We start from the raw sequence: 16,494 nt of genomic DNA, 5'->3' as shown, positions 1-16,494 counted from the left end.
CAATTGCATTAAGAAATCACCCGAAGTAGAAGTAACTAGAGGGAACATGAGAGGCAGTTTATTTATTTGTGACTTGCTACTTCAATAATATTCTTATTGTGTATACACTTACAGCAAACAAGTGACTTCCTGTGTACAGCTAAAGAGGACAGCTTTAGGGTCTGCACTGTAACTCCATGAACACATACATGAGTTAAGCCAGTCTTGGACAGAGTGAGTGTTGTGTCCCTGTCCCCAGGCACTGGCTCATGGTCTCAAGCGTCTACACGTGGGGTGAAATGGGTGGAAGAGCATCCCTTGAGAACTGACTTGAGCAAAACAAAGGCAAAATCGATTTTTCATGTGCGTAAGTTCCTCAGTCCTGTTATTGTAAAGCTGCAAAACACATCTGTGTCTGTCAAGAGGAAATGGAGACATGGGGTGGAAGAGAGAGTATACCCATGAGATGAGGGACTACCTCTCTCAGAGGCAAAGCCAGCTGATCCTAAAACAAGCATTTGTTGAATGATGAATTAAGGCTAGTGATGGCAAGTGTGTTTAAGATGTCCTAAGTAACCTCTGGACACCAGCCCCATCTTTCAGACAAGTTATTGTAATTCCTAAGTCTTTCTGCTGCTGCTTGTGCAGCTGAAAAAAAACAGGGTTTAGATGGGGATTGGGGTTTGAAACCAGTTGAAAACTGTTTACTCTGGGAGCTCCTAAATGTCTGCCCTTATGAAGAAGGGAGTAGGACCAGACTGGTGCTGATGGGAAGAAGGTGGGAGTTGTTTAGGTTGGCATTGGCACTAGAGAAAGGGATCAGCAAACATGCAGTTGTTCATATGAGAAGGGCAGTTATTGTTATAAACACTCTGGTTTTGTTGTTTTTTTTTTAACAATTGGCTTAAAAAACTGTCTCTTGAAATGATTTCTCTTTTTCCAGTGTGAAAGCCAATCATTCATTCATATGTTCTGTTTCATAACTCACATTTTCAGTAACTGGGTATGTCTTTTTACTATTTTTAATTTTCTTCTGTAGCTGTTGTATTTCTCTTGACTCTCTCTACTTAGTCATATATGAGTCTATTTTTTCTATTTTTTTTTTTATTTCATTCACTGGAGCATATGATCTGTTCTATTTCATCCTTGCACTAGAATGATTGGATTCTCTTAGAGGGTGGAAAAAAAAACAGAAAAAAACAAGAAAAAAGCTATGATTTGGGAAGTGAGGTCTATGCTATATAATATTTGGCTCTTTAAATGTGTGAAATTCTCATTGCTAGTAATGGACATACTGTTACATAATGGAAGAAATAGATTGGAATAAAGATCAGATAAAAGAATAGTGCCCTAATTACTGTTCTCAATAAGTGCTTCTCTATAGCAGGTAATGCAACTGGTATTGTTTTTTCTAGGAGGATGAACCACCTTTGCTTTGCATGAGCCATGGTGGTATTGATGTTGGCACTGTAATGACTTGCCATATGACCATTTGCCTTGCAGTCATAGAAGAGAAATTAGGGCTGAGACTTCCTGGTCCCCAGACTTTGATTTAAACTTCTCTGTTTTTAAGCATGTTTCTAGTCTCTGTCTTGGCGTTACCTTGCTTACCTATTGAGGCAGCTGGTTAGAATGACAGAATGTGAATGCTGGGAGTAATGGGGAATGTTTACTGGAGCGTAATTTATTGTCCAATGGGATACAAGTTAGTGCCCTTATCAATGTACTTACACTTGTTAACCACAAAGTGATTTTTCTTTGAACATCCTCTGTGGGGGATTGGTTTTCACATACTACAGAATTCTGGTCAGCTGAGCAGTTTCCTGTAACAGTGAAGAAGCCAAAATCAGCTTCCATTTCACTGACACCATTCAGTGTGAATCCATCATGTAACACACTCTTGCCTATCATGAGACCTATCCCAGAAAAATAGATGTCTGGTGTAACCATATACTGCTTTGAGCTGCACAGAGTTGGTGTCACACTCTGAAGTCATCATTATTTTCAGAAGGCTTTGCTTGTTCTATCTGCCTAACCTCTCAAAAATAGACATATTAATAATGTTAGAGTAGGCATTTTATGTTGAAATAAATTCCTACTATATTGGCATTTTTGTTCATCAAATAAATGCCCACCATGATGAGCAATAGAACACTGTGTGCACTTATTTTAGAGAATATAGTCTTAGTTTTAAATTATTTACCAAAATCTTTGTTTCTGTCAGTATCAGATAGTCTTCAAGTAGTAAATGAATGCTGAGTGGATATAAAGAAAAGCCTGTCAAGTGATCAGTAATTGAATTCAAAATTTCATCAAGAGCAAGATTCCAACAAAAATGAAGGAAGTCTTCCTTCATTTGTCAGCCTTTATAATTGAGACTGAAGCAGAGTTATAAATTAGATTTTTCCTCTGGTGGAAGTTATTCATGGTGGTAAGTGTTTGTGACAGTATGGCTTATCCCTGCTATTGATGTTTTTTTCATGCTCAGTTACTCAGACTTTCTGTGCTGCTGATTTTAATTCCACAAGGAGGTACAATGGCATAAGAAGTTGTCTATGCTGGCACAATGAGAAATGTTTTATGAATGGATTATGACAATGATGCACTTTTATGGCTACAAGAGAGGTTATGAAATTAACAACTGATCACCTCACTTTTCAATTAGTCCGCACTGTGACAGGAATATTACTGCTCAGCTTTGCTGATGAGGGAAGACTCAGCTACTGGGAGAGATTCTTCCATCAGATCCTATCTTCATTACCTGGTAATTCTGTATTTAACCTGGGTTTTCCACTTCCACATGGGATGTAGTGTTGAATCTGAAGCAGCTGTCAGAGCCACACATGAAAGCACTGTCATGAGCTGCCTTGGTGGCTTTTTATCAGCTGTTAGTGCCAGGTGTCATCACTGAAGGCATGTATTCACACAAAGCAGTAATGAGTCTTTTAACACCTGTCCTTAAGCCTTTGGGCACTCATTCCCATACACTATTTACCTGTGCTGGCTCACTATTGGCATCATTGGCCTGAAAAAGAAGACATAAAACCTTGGTGTCTAGTATCCCAACCTGCCTACAGTCTCCTAATTTTATCTCTACATTTTAAGCAGTAGAGCAATGGGGCCTCAAAAATCCAAAAATCTTCATACAAATTGCTTGACTGCAGGAGCACATCAAATGCCTGGTGTCAGTCTGAACAGAAGAGAGCAAAACCTGCTCTTTAGTAATGAAGTAGGAACACTGTACCTCAAGCTGCTGCTGTTTGACCAGAGGATTGGGCATTCTGCAGATCAGTGTTGAAGCCTCTTTATCTTAAAGAAGCTGAGCAGGTAGTGACTGGAAATACAATGGTAAAAAGTCCAGTGATGAAATGGAATTCTCTGGTCTCCCTTGGGTACATGGGGCAAAGGTAAAGGTTGAACATGACATTTTGAACATGACATTTGAACATGACATCTTCAAAGACCAGTCCCCTCAGGCGGCCAGCAAAGGAGCACAGAGAAAGACAGTGGGAGGTAAGTGGCCTTCCCCTGCCTTGGAAAAAAAACCTCAGCTTTCATATACAAGATGTATATCACACAAAGACTATGAGCAGCACAGATTAGGACTCATTCTCTCAGGGCAAAAAGATGGAGCAAGTTGTGTTTATTCCTATTTCAAAGGACAGTTTCAAATCTAAGGTGTTTGCCACCTGGGATCAAGCATGTGTGGACAGACTGGGGAATGAGAGGCTGGTGAGCAGAGCTGCAGAAAGGGATCTGGGGCTCCTGGTCAGTGGCAAGTTGAACATGAGCCAGCAGTGCCCTGGCAGCCAGGAGGCACCAGACAACCTGGGGTGTGCTGGGGGAATCAGGCACAGCATCACCGACTGGGCAAGGCAGGGGATTGTCCCCTCTGCTCTGTGCTGGGGTGGCCTCACCTTGAGTGCTGGGGCAGTTTTGGGTGCCACAATATAAACTGTTGGAGAGTGTTCAAAGGAGAGCTACAAATATGGTGAAGGGCCTTGAGGGGAAGCTGTGTGAGGAGCAGCTGAGGTCACTTGGTCTGTTCAGCCTGGAGAAGAGGAGACATCATCACACAACTGCCTCACAAGGGGAAGTGGAGGGGAAGACACTGATCTCTTCAGTTTCATGACCAGTGACAGGACTTGAGGAAACAGCATAAAGCTGAGTCAGGGGAGGTTTAGTTTGGATATTAGAAAAAGGTTCTTCACCCAGAGGGTGGCTGGACTGGACACTGGAAAAGGCTCCCTAGGGAAGTGGTCAAAGCACCAACCTGAGTTCACAAAATGGACAGCACTCTTAGGCACCTGGTGTGACTCTTGGGTATATCCTGTGCAGGGCTGGGAGCTGGACTTCAGTGATCCTTGTAGATGCCTTCCAGCTCAGGATGCTTGATGATTGTATGATCTTGAAGGTTCACCTTCAGTGTTCTATTTGGAAACTGAACTATTGCTCATTTGCCAGTGGTTCTTCTATTTTCTTCTTCCTTCATACTGATCACATTGCTCAGACTGTTTGGCTCAGTTATGAGGTGGCAAAGAAGTCAAGTAGAATTTTGTTGTTGGGTAGATTTTCCATGTGACCACAGTTACAGCTCTCAGTTGGTAGAGTGGCTCTTGCTGGGATTGTATATGCTACTTCACTGAAGTAATTTCTGGGGTCCCTATTTGCTTCATGCCCTTCAAAATAGCTTGCAAATGGGAAAAAAAAAAGAGGAAATCTAGCATTTCACAGCAGGTGAATTAGTTGGCCTTTTCAAATAGGAAGCATTTATATACAGACTTAAAACACTGTGTCCACCTCTTGATCAAATCTAAATTTCCAGGTGCCTGCATGCTTCCCTACCTGTTCAAATCACTTACCTATTTGCACAGCCTGTATATCCTCACATATCAGGGTGTTGCCTAGCTGATTTAATTTCTTTCTGGAGAGGAACAAGACAATTTTTCACTTGTTTAGATATCCAGACAGTGATTCTGCTGTAAGAAGAGCATCTCTTGTGTCCCTCTGTAGTTTGCAGTCTCTGGCCTGCCACTTAGCTCCTTCAGTTCAAGGTAGAGAAAGATTTTGGTGGTACAAATGGAACCTCAACATTTTAAATTGCTTTTATTTTTCTTTGATTTTAGTATGTAAGGGTCAGATATCATAGTACAGATCATAGTAGATCTAAAGGTCACCATCACATGTAAAAGCCAGTCTCTTTAATTTCTCCCTCTCTTCCCCTCTTCCTACTCTTCCTCCTGTCATCAACTGCACAATTCTCCCCTTTCCTTTCTTGGCAGTCCTCTTGCCCTTGGTAGGCCAGTTCATCTCACTGTACGCACAAACTGACTCATTCAACACAAGCAAGTAAATATTCTTCTGAGGGTTTAGTGAGCCAGAGCAGCTCAAGCTGCAAAGCCACGCAAGAGATGGAACAGGAATGCATAGAAAGGAATGGTGGAGGATGCAGCCCTCTCCTTGTAGCGGCAAGATCTGGCTCTTAGATCTGGCTCTTAGATCTGGCCAGCTGCAAAGTGAAACCTTACCTGAATGGAAGCTTGCAGAAGTCTGAGAAGGGCACTGCATAGCCACTGCTGCTATGTCTTCTACTAATTGACCTCCCCACCTCCTCTACTCCAACAACTGTTTTGAATAATCAGAAGTTAATTTTAACTCCAAATTGCTTCCCTGAGGATAAGTCCCTCTAAGAATAATTCCCAGCAGGCAGAAGATTAATGGCAGAATGAGTAAACAACAGGAGCTGGTGAACCTCAAAAAGAACAAAGATGGGACTAATGTGCTTTCTAATCCCTAGGCGTGGGTCCTTCTCTCTATTATACTTGCACATACTTTGACCAAGTTAGGCAGCTACTTTTTTAACCTCAAGGGTTTCCAGTGCACATGGGGAAAAAAAGGGAGACCGTTTATTTTTGTATCATGCATATAAGTATTGTTTCTATATACAAAGCCACAACCCCAGTGCCCCATGCCACAGCCCAAGCATATAACTTTATCCTACTTTGCAGCCACTCTGAGTGTATTAGAAAAATTGTATTCCTTACCATCTTTGCTCTGGCAGCTGTATGGCTTGCTGGAGCTATGTACAGCATGGGCAGGTGCGAAGCATGACAGACGTGGGTTAGTATGTGGGGTTGTGACCATACTGTGGAAGGGTAGGCTGCCTTGTGTGGATTACTCTGATTAATTACCTCTGGCATTGAAAAAAAAAGCTAAGACAAGAGTTTTTGCTTTGTGCCTCATGCGCTGCACAGTTACATGTGTGCTGTCCTGGTACTTTATTGCTCCATCTGATAATTGCTGCTGGGAGAATAAATCATTTGTGTAGTTACTATACTGTGAATTTACTGACTCTTCATGGTGAGCTACCAAAGGGATGAGCACAGGCAAAGTTAACCTTCCATACAGAGGTCATTCTTCCAATCTGGAAGTGGGGGAAGAGGCACGTGATTTGAAGGTATTTGTACTGTAACGTGTCCCTGACACACCACTGATGTCCTTGGTGTTTCTGTGAGCAGACTTCAACACATTCATGCATCAAAACAAAAACTGTTTGTTTAAGTTCAAGTCAGCTGCATTTTCTGATCTTGTATAGCACTACTCTGCTTCCAGCCCGATGCCCTTGGAGGATATTGCTGTAGGCATATTTTAACTGCAGGCATCTCTCCTCCGCTAGAGTCTCAGCAGACGGGGATTAGGATGCAGTACTTGGCGGAAGCTGTCCTGCTGACAGATCGCAGTGACCTTGCTGTGACTTCTGCTCTGATCTCACTGGCACTGCTGGAATTTGACACACTAGAACATGAGATATTGGCTCCATTATGCCACTAATTGGTATCCAGAGCATTGTGTTCCTGCCTCCTTCACCATCTGATGTAGGTGGCAGATAGTTCTAATTTATCTTTGCCATGTGATTTAGAAGGCTTAAGTCTCTATCATCAGCTAGTTGACACCCATATCCTTTCATGTGGTTGTCTTTATCATATGCAGGTGTAGAGCTTGACACAGGCTTGTATTGTAAGCATGCTTGGTCTCCTTATTGCTGGGTCTTCTTCTGGAATGAAAGGAATTTTTTTTTTAAATTTTTGAGCATTGATAAAACACAAATATTTTTCCTCATGCATTTCTAGAGTTATATCTGAAAATATTTTCTCTATTTTTTTAAATGTACAACAACATAATAGTTTATTTCTGCAAGATTAAATATTTTTGGACTGCATAGCCTGATTTTATTTTCATCTAGCAGTGTTGTGGAAGGTAAGACATAGGAAAAAATCATATTCTTAACCAAAATACTTCAGAGCTTGCTTTGATTGATGTTTTTTTATCTCTAATTATTTATTTTGTCCAAAAATCAGAACACTGGATAAAAATATTAGCAAACTGAAACAGAAAGCAGCTCCACATGGCTTGATGTCTATAACAACTTTTTTCCACATGGAAAAAAAAAAAAAGACAGTAGTTTTCCAAAGTCCAGTTTTGTCAGTCCTACAAGTTGGAATTTCATGCTGTTAACTTAATCATTAAGGAAGTTTATGACCCTGAAGAGTATGACTTGCAAATGCATTGGTATCAAGGGGAGACAAATGACAAATCTGGCCCAGAGGGAACACAGCGAGTAGTTGCTAGCAGAAAACTACCTGACACAATTAACAGCAAAAAAAGTTGTGGATTTAATTACTCCAGCTCTGCCAGATGAAAGTTATTTATTTCTGTCACTGGTAAGGTACCAATGGTTAAAGCTGCCAGGAATTTGAGCATTGTCAAAGTGGCTTTTACCTTGCAGGATCCTGGCTCCCCAGGTGGAATTCACAACCTGCTGTTAGACTCTGTAGCTCCATGGCAACCCATGGAAAAGCAGGTGTCTCAGTAAAATAAAAAGCAGTCTGCAGCTACCTAAAATATCATACAAGAAAAGGTGAATTACACAGCAGGTCTGAACCCTGCTTACTTTTCTTGGTTTATCCTAGGCTGTGGGAGTATGCCTAGGCTAAATGAGAATCTATCCTCTTTTTAGCTCCTTAAGTGTGCCCTTTAGTAATGGGGTAGATGACCAGTGTTGCCCAAAAGTTAGAGCATGCATAGGCTGTGGATGATTGGGGACAACTCCCTGCTCCCTCCTCATCTTCAATTCAAGGACTCTTCATACCTTTTACACTAGGCTGCCCACATTACACAGTCTTTCATATGAAGGGTCTGAATTCTTGTGTGAACACAAGAATTTCCAAATCTCAGAAGCAGGGTAAGGACAAGTGATAGGAGAGCTTGCAGGACAGCAGAGCATAGGTATGAATGCAACTCACATCCCTGAACTGGTTTATTGTAACTGTGACAGGTTTGTCCCTTTTCTGAACAGGTAGTAGGTGGTAAAATAAAGAAGAGAACTTCTGATAATATTGACAAGGTGAATTAAAGACTTGTAAACTATACTAATGAGGCTACTCCAGAATGGTGGTCAAGAAGGAATGTTCAAAGAGTTTAATGCACAGGACATGTAAAAGGTCAAGCTCTCTCTTTTACACTTTAATCTCACTGATTATTTTTAACTGGCCTACAAAACCTCACAAGCAGATCTAAACAAGCAGATAGCTTTTATTGGGAAACACTGAAGATTGATTTCCTGAATTTTATTGGCTCCCTTTTTGAGTACAGATACATAAAACTGAAGATTGTATTTATTTCTTCAATAAAGATGTGGCAGAGATCTGCTCAAAAAAAATCTTCTCTTTTCCTTGACCTTAGTAACTTGACCTATTTTGGGGATAGAAATCCCATATCAGAGGTTATCATATGTTGAATCAGCAGTTACAGTTCACAATGCTTTTCTCTAGTGGTCATACAGTTGAATTGAAAGCTTTAGGCAGCTACATTGAATGATGATAAACTACTGCCCAGTAGTTTGGTGACTGAAGGAAGAGTTATATATGCATTCTAGCTATTTGTTTTTCTTAGATTTACGTGATAGAAGATGAATTTCCTAGATAAGATTGAAGAGCATGTCAATCACTTTGCTGGTTTCCTAAAGCAACTAGTTGTTTTACCAGTTTTTGTTATTGTTGCTTCTTGAAACAAATTTAGGGATTTTTATGGTCCACTTTTCCCTTGTGTCCAAACTCCTCTGAAGTATCTGTTAATTTCTCATAGCATTTTCCTTGGCGCTTCCCACGTCATTGTTAAGTATTTGTAGCATAGAAGAGAGAGGTTTTGATTTTTTGTTTTACAAAGGAAGAGTCTTAGTCAAAAGACAATTGCCAAAGTCATTGTAAATTGAAAGATTCTTTACCAGACAGTCATATACAGCAGTGTGCAGTGGTGTATCAGGGTGCCACATTCCAACACATCAGCACAAGATGGCCTGATTTATTTTCTTGGATGTTGGTTAGACTTCTTTTCAAGAGGCTGGACTTCCTAGAGACTGGGACTTTAGGCTGTGGTTCCACAGTATGAGGCATTTTGTGGCAGTGACAGATAACAGGGTTTCTCCTTCCTTCTCCTTGCCTCCTTTCCTTCCTCTGCACTGCAAGGATCTAGCCCCTCAGTCAGCCAGTGCAGAAGTCATGAGCCACATCAAGGAACTAATCCATTGTGCAAATTAACTTTTGCTTTGTTTTTAACTCTGACAGGCTCTTTTGTGGAGTTCACAGTAGGGTTTCAGGAGTGGTAGTGCAGGTGTCGTGTTTCACAATGAAGTTGTGAAGGACCTGCTTGGCCTTCAATGGGAGATGAAGATGGAACTCTAGGATGGGACATTTTTGGTGAAAATTGCTTACTGTGAAACTATGGTCTCAAATTCTCCATCTTCCCTAGCGAGAGCAGAGCCCTTTTCTTGCTTCCTTGCTGCCTCCTTGGGCTTACATAAAAGACATCCTGTGCAATTACTCTTTAACCATCTTTTTTCAATAAGGCCTCTTTAAAAGCATTCTAGGTTCACACTGTGTGCAGATTAAAGTTTTTTATTCCACTATTGGCCACTAAGGTATTGAAAGCACACTGGTTATTTCCTACTTCCTGTCTTCAGGTGTTGCTGATACAGTAATTTTTATTGAATTGCTTAAGCATAGCATGGTCAAAGGTTGAGAAAGTTGCAAAACCACAAGTGGCTAAAAATTCTCCAACCTAAAGACATCTTCGAGGAGTGATAAACCTATCATCAATAGCTTTGTAAGTGGAATGACAGACTCTGTTAATCATTGTAAATATTCTGCTCTGAAGAGTTCAGATACTGTCACCAAGGAGTGGTCCAGTCCACCTCTCATTAGGATGAGGAAACTGCCCTACTTCAGAGGACTGGTGCCAAACTCTCAAGGTACAACCAGCTAGCCTGCATTGCTGGGGTGTGGGCCCTTCCTCTACCCTTATGAGGAGAGCAGACCAAAGGTGATTCTGGCTTAAACAGGAGTCTCCACAGACCCAATCATAATCCCACAATCCAGGGGAGAATCTTTCACCTCTGTATGGATTGTGAATTCCTCCCAGCCTTGGAACCATGACTGTTCCTGCCCAACCCCTTTGTGGATCACACGGGGTAACAAACCTCAGCCAGGTGATGGGTGGGCACATGATTCCATTCCTGTTGAATGCATTCTGCTGTGGATATTGGCTTTGTGTGTTTAGTCACACTTTAGAGGGGTTGTGCAAAGATGGGCAGTACTTGATCTGGCATAAAATCTGCCAGGTCAAAATTAATTAAAAAAAAAAAAAAAGAAATTATTGCATTTGAACCAGCAGAGTGAATTTATACTGGATGAGTGCCTAGTGTCCAATGGCTGTGGCACTTCTGTGTCTGTTTCCTGTAGCCTTAGAGGAGAGTTTACCATATTGTTGAAGGTTTGTATACCAGAAAAAGTGGGGCTGGGTGCATTTAGGGTAGAGAATAGTGAGGACATTTTTCTGAGAGGTGGAGAGGATCTAGTTTTGGAGCTGGTAATCAGGGAGCTTCATGAAAACTACACTGTCAGTAACGATAGAGAGCGAGGGATGTCTGGATTCAAAAAGGCAACCCTCTTCTTAATGAACGAAAGCAGAATGTGGGTCTGTCTCATATTACAGACGTGTCCCAGAGTAACTCCCCCAAGGGATATAAAGGATACTGCTTTAAACACCCTAGTTCATTGGTTTTATCAGGTATGGGGTGATGTAGCCCGTGACTGTTACTTGAGTAAAGAGGTGTGTACATCCATGCGTACAAACAGACAAAATCATGTCATTGTCTGAGAAACTTAAATTACCCATGTCTGGATGGGCGTGATCTCTACTTCAAAGGTTCAAACTGGAAGCACTACTAACAAATACAGTTTAATTACTGTCCTTGGAGCCTGGTTCTCACTCAGCACTGCCTGATATCAACAGCTATCTGCTGCCTACCATTCCCTGATTCCTAAAAATAGACAGAGATAGAGGCAATATAAACTGAAACCATAAAAAGACAGGATCAATTTTTTTTTCTTTCCAAAGGAAAAAGAAGGAGGCATAGCTTAAAAGATAGATGTAGGCATGGAGAGTTTAGCTTGTTATCTTTAGAGGAAAACATTATCAAACATTTACTCAGAGCCTAGAGATTCCCAGATATGTTTATCTAAAAAGGAAAATAAAATTAAAAAAATAAAACCAGGAATTACTGTTTTAAATAGGCTAGGTATATCTCAAATGACTCAATTTTCCTGAGAAGTGTTGCAACCTCCACTTCAGGCTGTCCTACCCCTCCCTCCTTGCAGGTAAATGCTCTTGGGAGCAAGGATTTGAGAAACTCCTTTGCTGGATAAGCAAGGAAGAGCTTGGCTGAGAAAATATTATTTCTAATACTGCATTTGTAACCTTGATAAGATCTCCTCGGCAACAGAAGTTGCTGAATAGAGTTGGTCATGACATTTTGACAGAAGTGTTCCACTAGAAAATGCTATTTTAATGCAAAAGTGTTGGGGAGAAGGATTTGATTTTGACAATATTTTGGTCTGAAAAAAATGGAAAAAATCTGAAAAATGTCACGGAAGGAAGAGGCTTTTCTCTTTTTTTCAGCCTGCTGTCTTTCCTCCTGAGACTTTTCATGTCAGGAAACAAGACTAACATTTTTTCTTTTCTATTTTGGGATTAGTGGTTGAATTCCCAGTTTGTCTTCTCTTTTCAACTCTTTATTTTAATGCTATTATTAAAGGCTCTAATCAAAACAGGAGATAAGAGAAGCTACAAATCTTCAAATATCTAAAGTATCTACTTTAGGAAAGAGAAATGTTGAGATAAAGCAAAATAATACACTGGAAGAGTGTACCATAATTACTTGCCCATTTTGTTTTTAATAGTTAATTTTATACCATATAGCCTAAAATCTCAGATTAGAACTGTTTTCTTTACTTATCTTCATCTCTTCTCTGTACCCTGAACCTGATGTAATGATGGCCAGAGACATGTCACTGTATATCGTATCCTCTCACTAACATTATTAGTTTCACAGAGGAAAGGTCTTGGGACCTGTAAGTGCCAACCTCATAATTTGTCTCTTTTCCCAGTGATGGCTTCTCATGAAACTAGTGCAGAAAATGGTATGGGTAATAAATGTCTCTGCAGAGGCAGTTTTTAGTTGTTCTGCTTCATGACTCCTTATTTGCTCACTCAGTATTAAGAATACAAATAAAATGAAACATACTGTGCAGTCAGAAGAGACATAGAAATAGGCACCATCTTCAGTACAAATGTTATTTCTAAGAGCTCCCCATGGGATTTTTAGAAACTTATTCGGCAATCAAGATCATTAGTCAAATGTGCTGATTAGTTCTGTTGCTTTACTGCCTGCTGTCCCTAGCAGCCATTTCAGTATCTCTTCTCCTCACACTGCTCTGTTGCTGAGGTTACTGGAGGCTACCCTTGGGCCTTCCCCTGCTCCCCCCACACTTGCTGCATCTCCCTGAGAATTGTCTTTTTCAGGGTTTCACAGCTGAACATGGGACATTACCCTGCAGGGCCAGGGGATTCCTTCATTCCTGGTCTAGTGCCAGGTGAGTTTGCCCTTGTCTCACAAGTCCAGTGAGGTGTTGCAGGGATGGACCGGTCTTTCTCCACAGCAGTGGCCTGGTTTTCAGGCTTGTACTGGCTCAGTCAGCCACAGCAGGTGTCCCCAGCTGGAACCTTCTAGCAGAGCTGCAGCTGTGTCAAAGTGGTACACACAAAAAAATCCAGCCTGCTGTCTTTATCTTCGAGAGGATGGGAAGCAGATATTTGGGCAGTTGTCAGATACCCCCACACCTCCTCCTGCACGTGCCCATTGGCCAGCACAGAGTCAGAAACTGCTGCTGCTGCTGCCAAGAATGCATACCTCTCTTTCCAAGAGCCAGCCATCACCATCACCACCAAGCTATGCATACTTGCCTGGTGTGGACTCACCATGCAGGAATGTGCCATCTCACTGAAGGTGATTGCACCACCTAAAATGTGCTGGGAATGGCAATAGTATTAGTCAAATGAGGTATCTGGGGAAAGCATTAACTTTCTAACTGGAATGGCCAAGGTGATCAAAAGGACAGAGGTCACCAGAGAGAGAAATAGCTCAAGGTCATACAGCATGTTAGTAGCAGAGCTGGGGTGAGCATCCTCCATCCTAATTATCAGGCCTTTTTCCTATCACCAGTCCTATTGTAGACTCGTGCTTTAGGTTCAGGGGGCTTACATCTGCTTTGGATACATTTTTCCAGGAAAACATTGTCTCTATTTACTTCAAACTACATCACAGGGTTTGCACTCGATGTGGCCACTCAGCATCTTGACTCTGGTGTTAAACTGGCAGAGGCAGATAAAATTCTTTGTCAAAGCTGACGGATGGAAAGAGGTGGAAAGCCAACACTGAATGCCAACTCTGATAGAAGGCTGACGCAAAAGAGGCTGAGGAATCATATAGGATTTCTGCCATGGTTGTATCACGGGGAATGTTTTTTGTAGATGCTCAAACTGATGTACATTGTGTTTTAGCATGTGTTTGTCAGTGCCCTTATTTTATAGCCTGGCTGAAGTCTCATTGACAGATGGCACTCAAGAGAGTGCTTTTAATAGGTGTCAGTGTCCAACTCAAATATAATTTCTGAAAGGAAAAGGTGCTTGGGGTTGGAGGGATCTGATGCACTGCCAAAGCATTTTGTAAAAAGTGCTTTAATGATACTTTGTACTCTTCAAAAAGGGGAGGTGTGTGGGAGATGAATGAAGAACATTGGCTCTCACAGATTTAGAGTCAGCAGTGACTCCTGTAAGTGAATAGTAGTTATAAAATGGAAGAACAAGATAACAGGAATTTAATTGGGCACATACCCTGTGTCCAGGAGAGACAGGACTTGGGCAGTGCTTGTCTTACCTGGTGTTCTCGAGAATGATTTCTTGTCACAGCTTGACCAATTTCTTAGCTGGAGACTGAGTGTGTTATAAGTGAACCCAAGTGTAGGCTATTACTCCTTAGCAGCATTCTCCTTTGTGGGACAGAGACCTTAGGGCTGACAGTCACCCCACTTCAGGCTTTGCCCTAACCAGTGGGGTGCTTTCCAATGAGACCCAAACATGATGGGCATAGCTAGGTGCTGGTAACAAGCTCCATCAACAGCTCCAGACTGGAGGACTGATGACTCGGATCCAGAATTCATCCAGGGTATCCATCTGGGAACACAAGGAGATGAGGCCAGAGACAGGGTTGGAGACAAGATTGCAGTGTGGATCTGAAGTCCAGGCAAGAGGCAGGGCTAGAGGCTGGCACTCCTGTGGCATCTCCAGCTCAGGGACTTATGACTCTGGACTGAGTTGAAATGGAGACCTAGACCCTGAGAAGGGGGGTGGCAGAGGCCCCAGGTGAGTTTCATCAACACCGGTAAGGAATTTTGGTGCACCTAGGGCCCTGACAAAGAAGAGACAGCGTGGTTTAGCTACAGGAGGCCTCACGTGCAGTGGCTGTCCAGGTTTACCAGAACGAGCAAGTAATTAAATGCTTTCTTCAGGAGAAGTATCTGGATCTCAGTGTGGCTGCTCTTTCTAGATGTGGGGCTGAAGGATTTGCAGACTCTGACTTCTTCCCACATTTTGGGAGTCAGGACATGTCAGTTCAGCCATCTCCACTTCTGAGTCTTCTGGTTGGCCTGTGTTCTGAGTAGCAGAGGTTCAGGCTTCCAGTTGAGGTATTTGGGAACAAGACAGCAGGCAGGCTGAAAAACAAGCATAGTCAAGGGATTTATTAAGCACAGGCACTTCACTCTTTACATGTACTAAGGAGCTGTATGTATCTCTGAAAGAACGCAGGTCCATGAAGCCCCTTTTGTGGAAGTCTGTGGCAGAGACAAATATAGAATCCATTTACTCTTGCAAGTATTCAGCTGTGGAGTGATCCTTTCTGTTTTGGAAGATATAAATCTACTTTACCACATGCTTTTACAACTTCTGCAGAAAAAGAAGTAAGCCTGAAGAGCCAATAGTGCTCTCTGGAAGGCGTCTCTGTGTAAGATCTGGTGTGCATCGAATGAGGTACAGGGTCTTTGCAAACCAGTGGTATATATTCCTGCAGTATACATACTGAAAGTTCCTGAAAAACTCTATTGTAAGGAAAAGATATTGTATTGCAGGGGAAATGAAGATAGGGTGATGCAAACAACTGCATGATTTCCTTGTTCTTTTCTGCAGTCTCAGATTTTTTTCTGTGACAGGTTTGTTGTGTGCCACTTCACAGGGCTTAAGAGGAATAGAAAATGTTTCACAGTATAAGCCCCACTTAATGAGATTTTTAAACACTAAGAAGCATCTGCACCAAGATGGCAATTATGTGGATACCCTGTGTGAGCCATCTGAAGCCTTTAGGTTAACTGGACATGGACCCACCCTTCCTCCCCAGGGTGTTGGGAGTTTGTTTGCCTGTGTCACGTTTGCTACAGCAGAATTGTGAGATACCTCCTCTGAAGGGGACCGCATCTTAGAGGGCTTTGATCCCTCTGCCTTGTGTAGACAGCTTTTTCCTCTTCACCAACCTTTTTACTGCTCCAAAACTCAATCCTTAAGATTCCTGTCCTAGGCTACCCTCCTCCATGTCTCCTCTCCTCCCATGTATGTGAGAAAAGGTTCTCTTACACCAGGCTATTCCCTGCTAAGCTTCAAACTTCTGTCTCCAAATATAGGGATATAAAAGCTCCCAAAGAAAAAGTTAACATTTGTTCTTTAACATGAGCAAAATGTAAGCAAGGCAAACTTTTATTTGGATTCATTTTTACACACTGTTGCTCCATTATGACTGATACTACCTCAAAGCAGATGTCCAGATGGAAAATTTATGCTACAGAGATGGAGATCTGGTGAAGTATTCAGAACTAAAAAAACCCACCATTGAATGGGAATTGTGAGACAATGCTAATTATAGGTGTGGCAAGCAGCTGTAACAACCAACATGGCAATTTCTGCTGTTTCTCTCAGTGTTTTGCAATTTAATACTCTTACACTCTGTTGCTTATTTTAGAGCAAATGCACACTAGCAATTCACAACCAGGTAATGCTTGTAAACATCTGGAA

The sequence above is a fragment of the Vidua chalybeata genome, chromosome 5 (assembly GCF_026979565.1).
Source record: "Vidua chalybeata isolate OUT-0048 chromosome 5, bVidCha1 merged haplotype, whole genome shotgun sequence".
NCBI lineage: Eukaryota > Metazoa > Chordata > Aves > Passeriformes > Viduidae > Vidua > Vidua chalybeata.
This window is presented reverse-complemented; position numbering follows the sequence as displayed.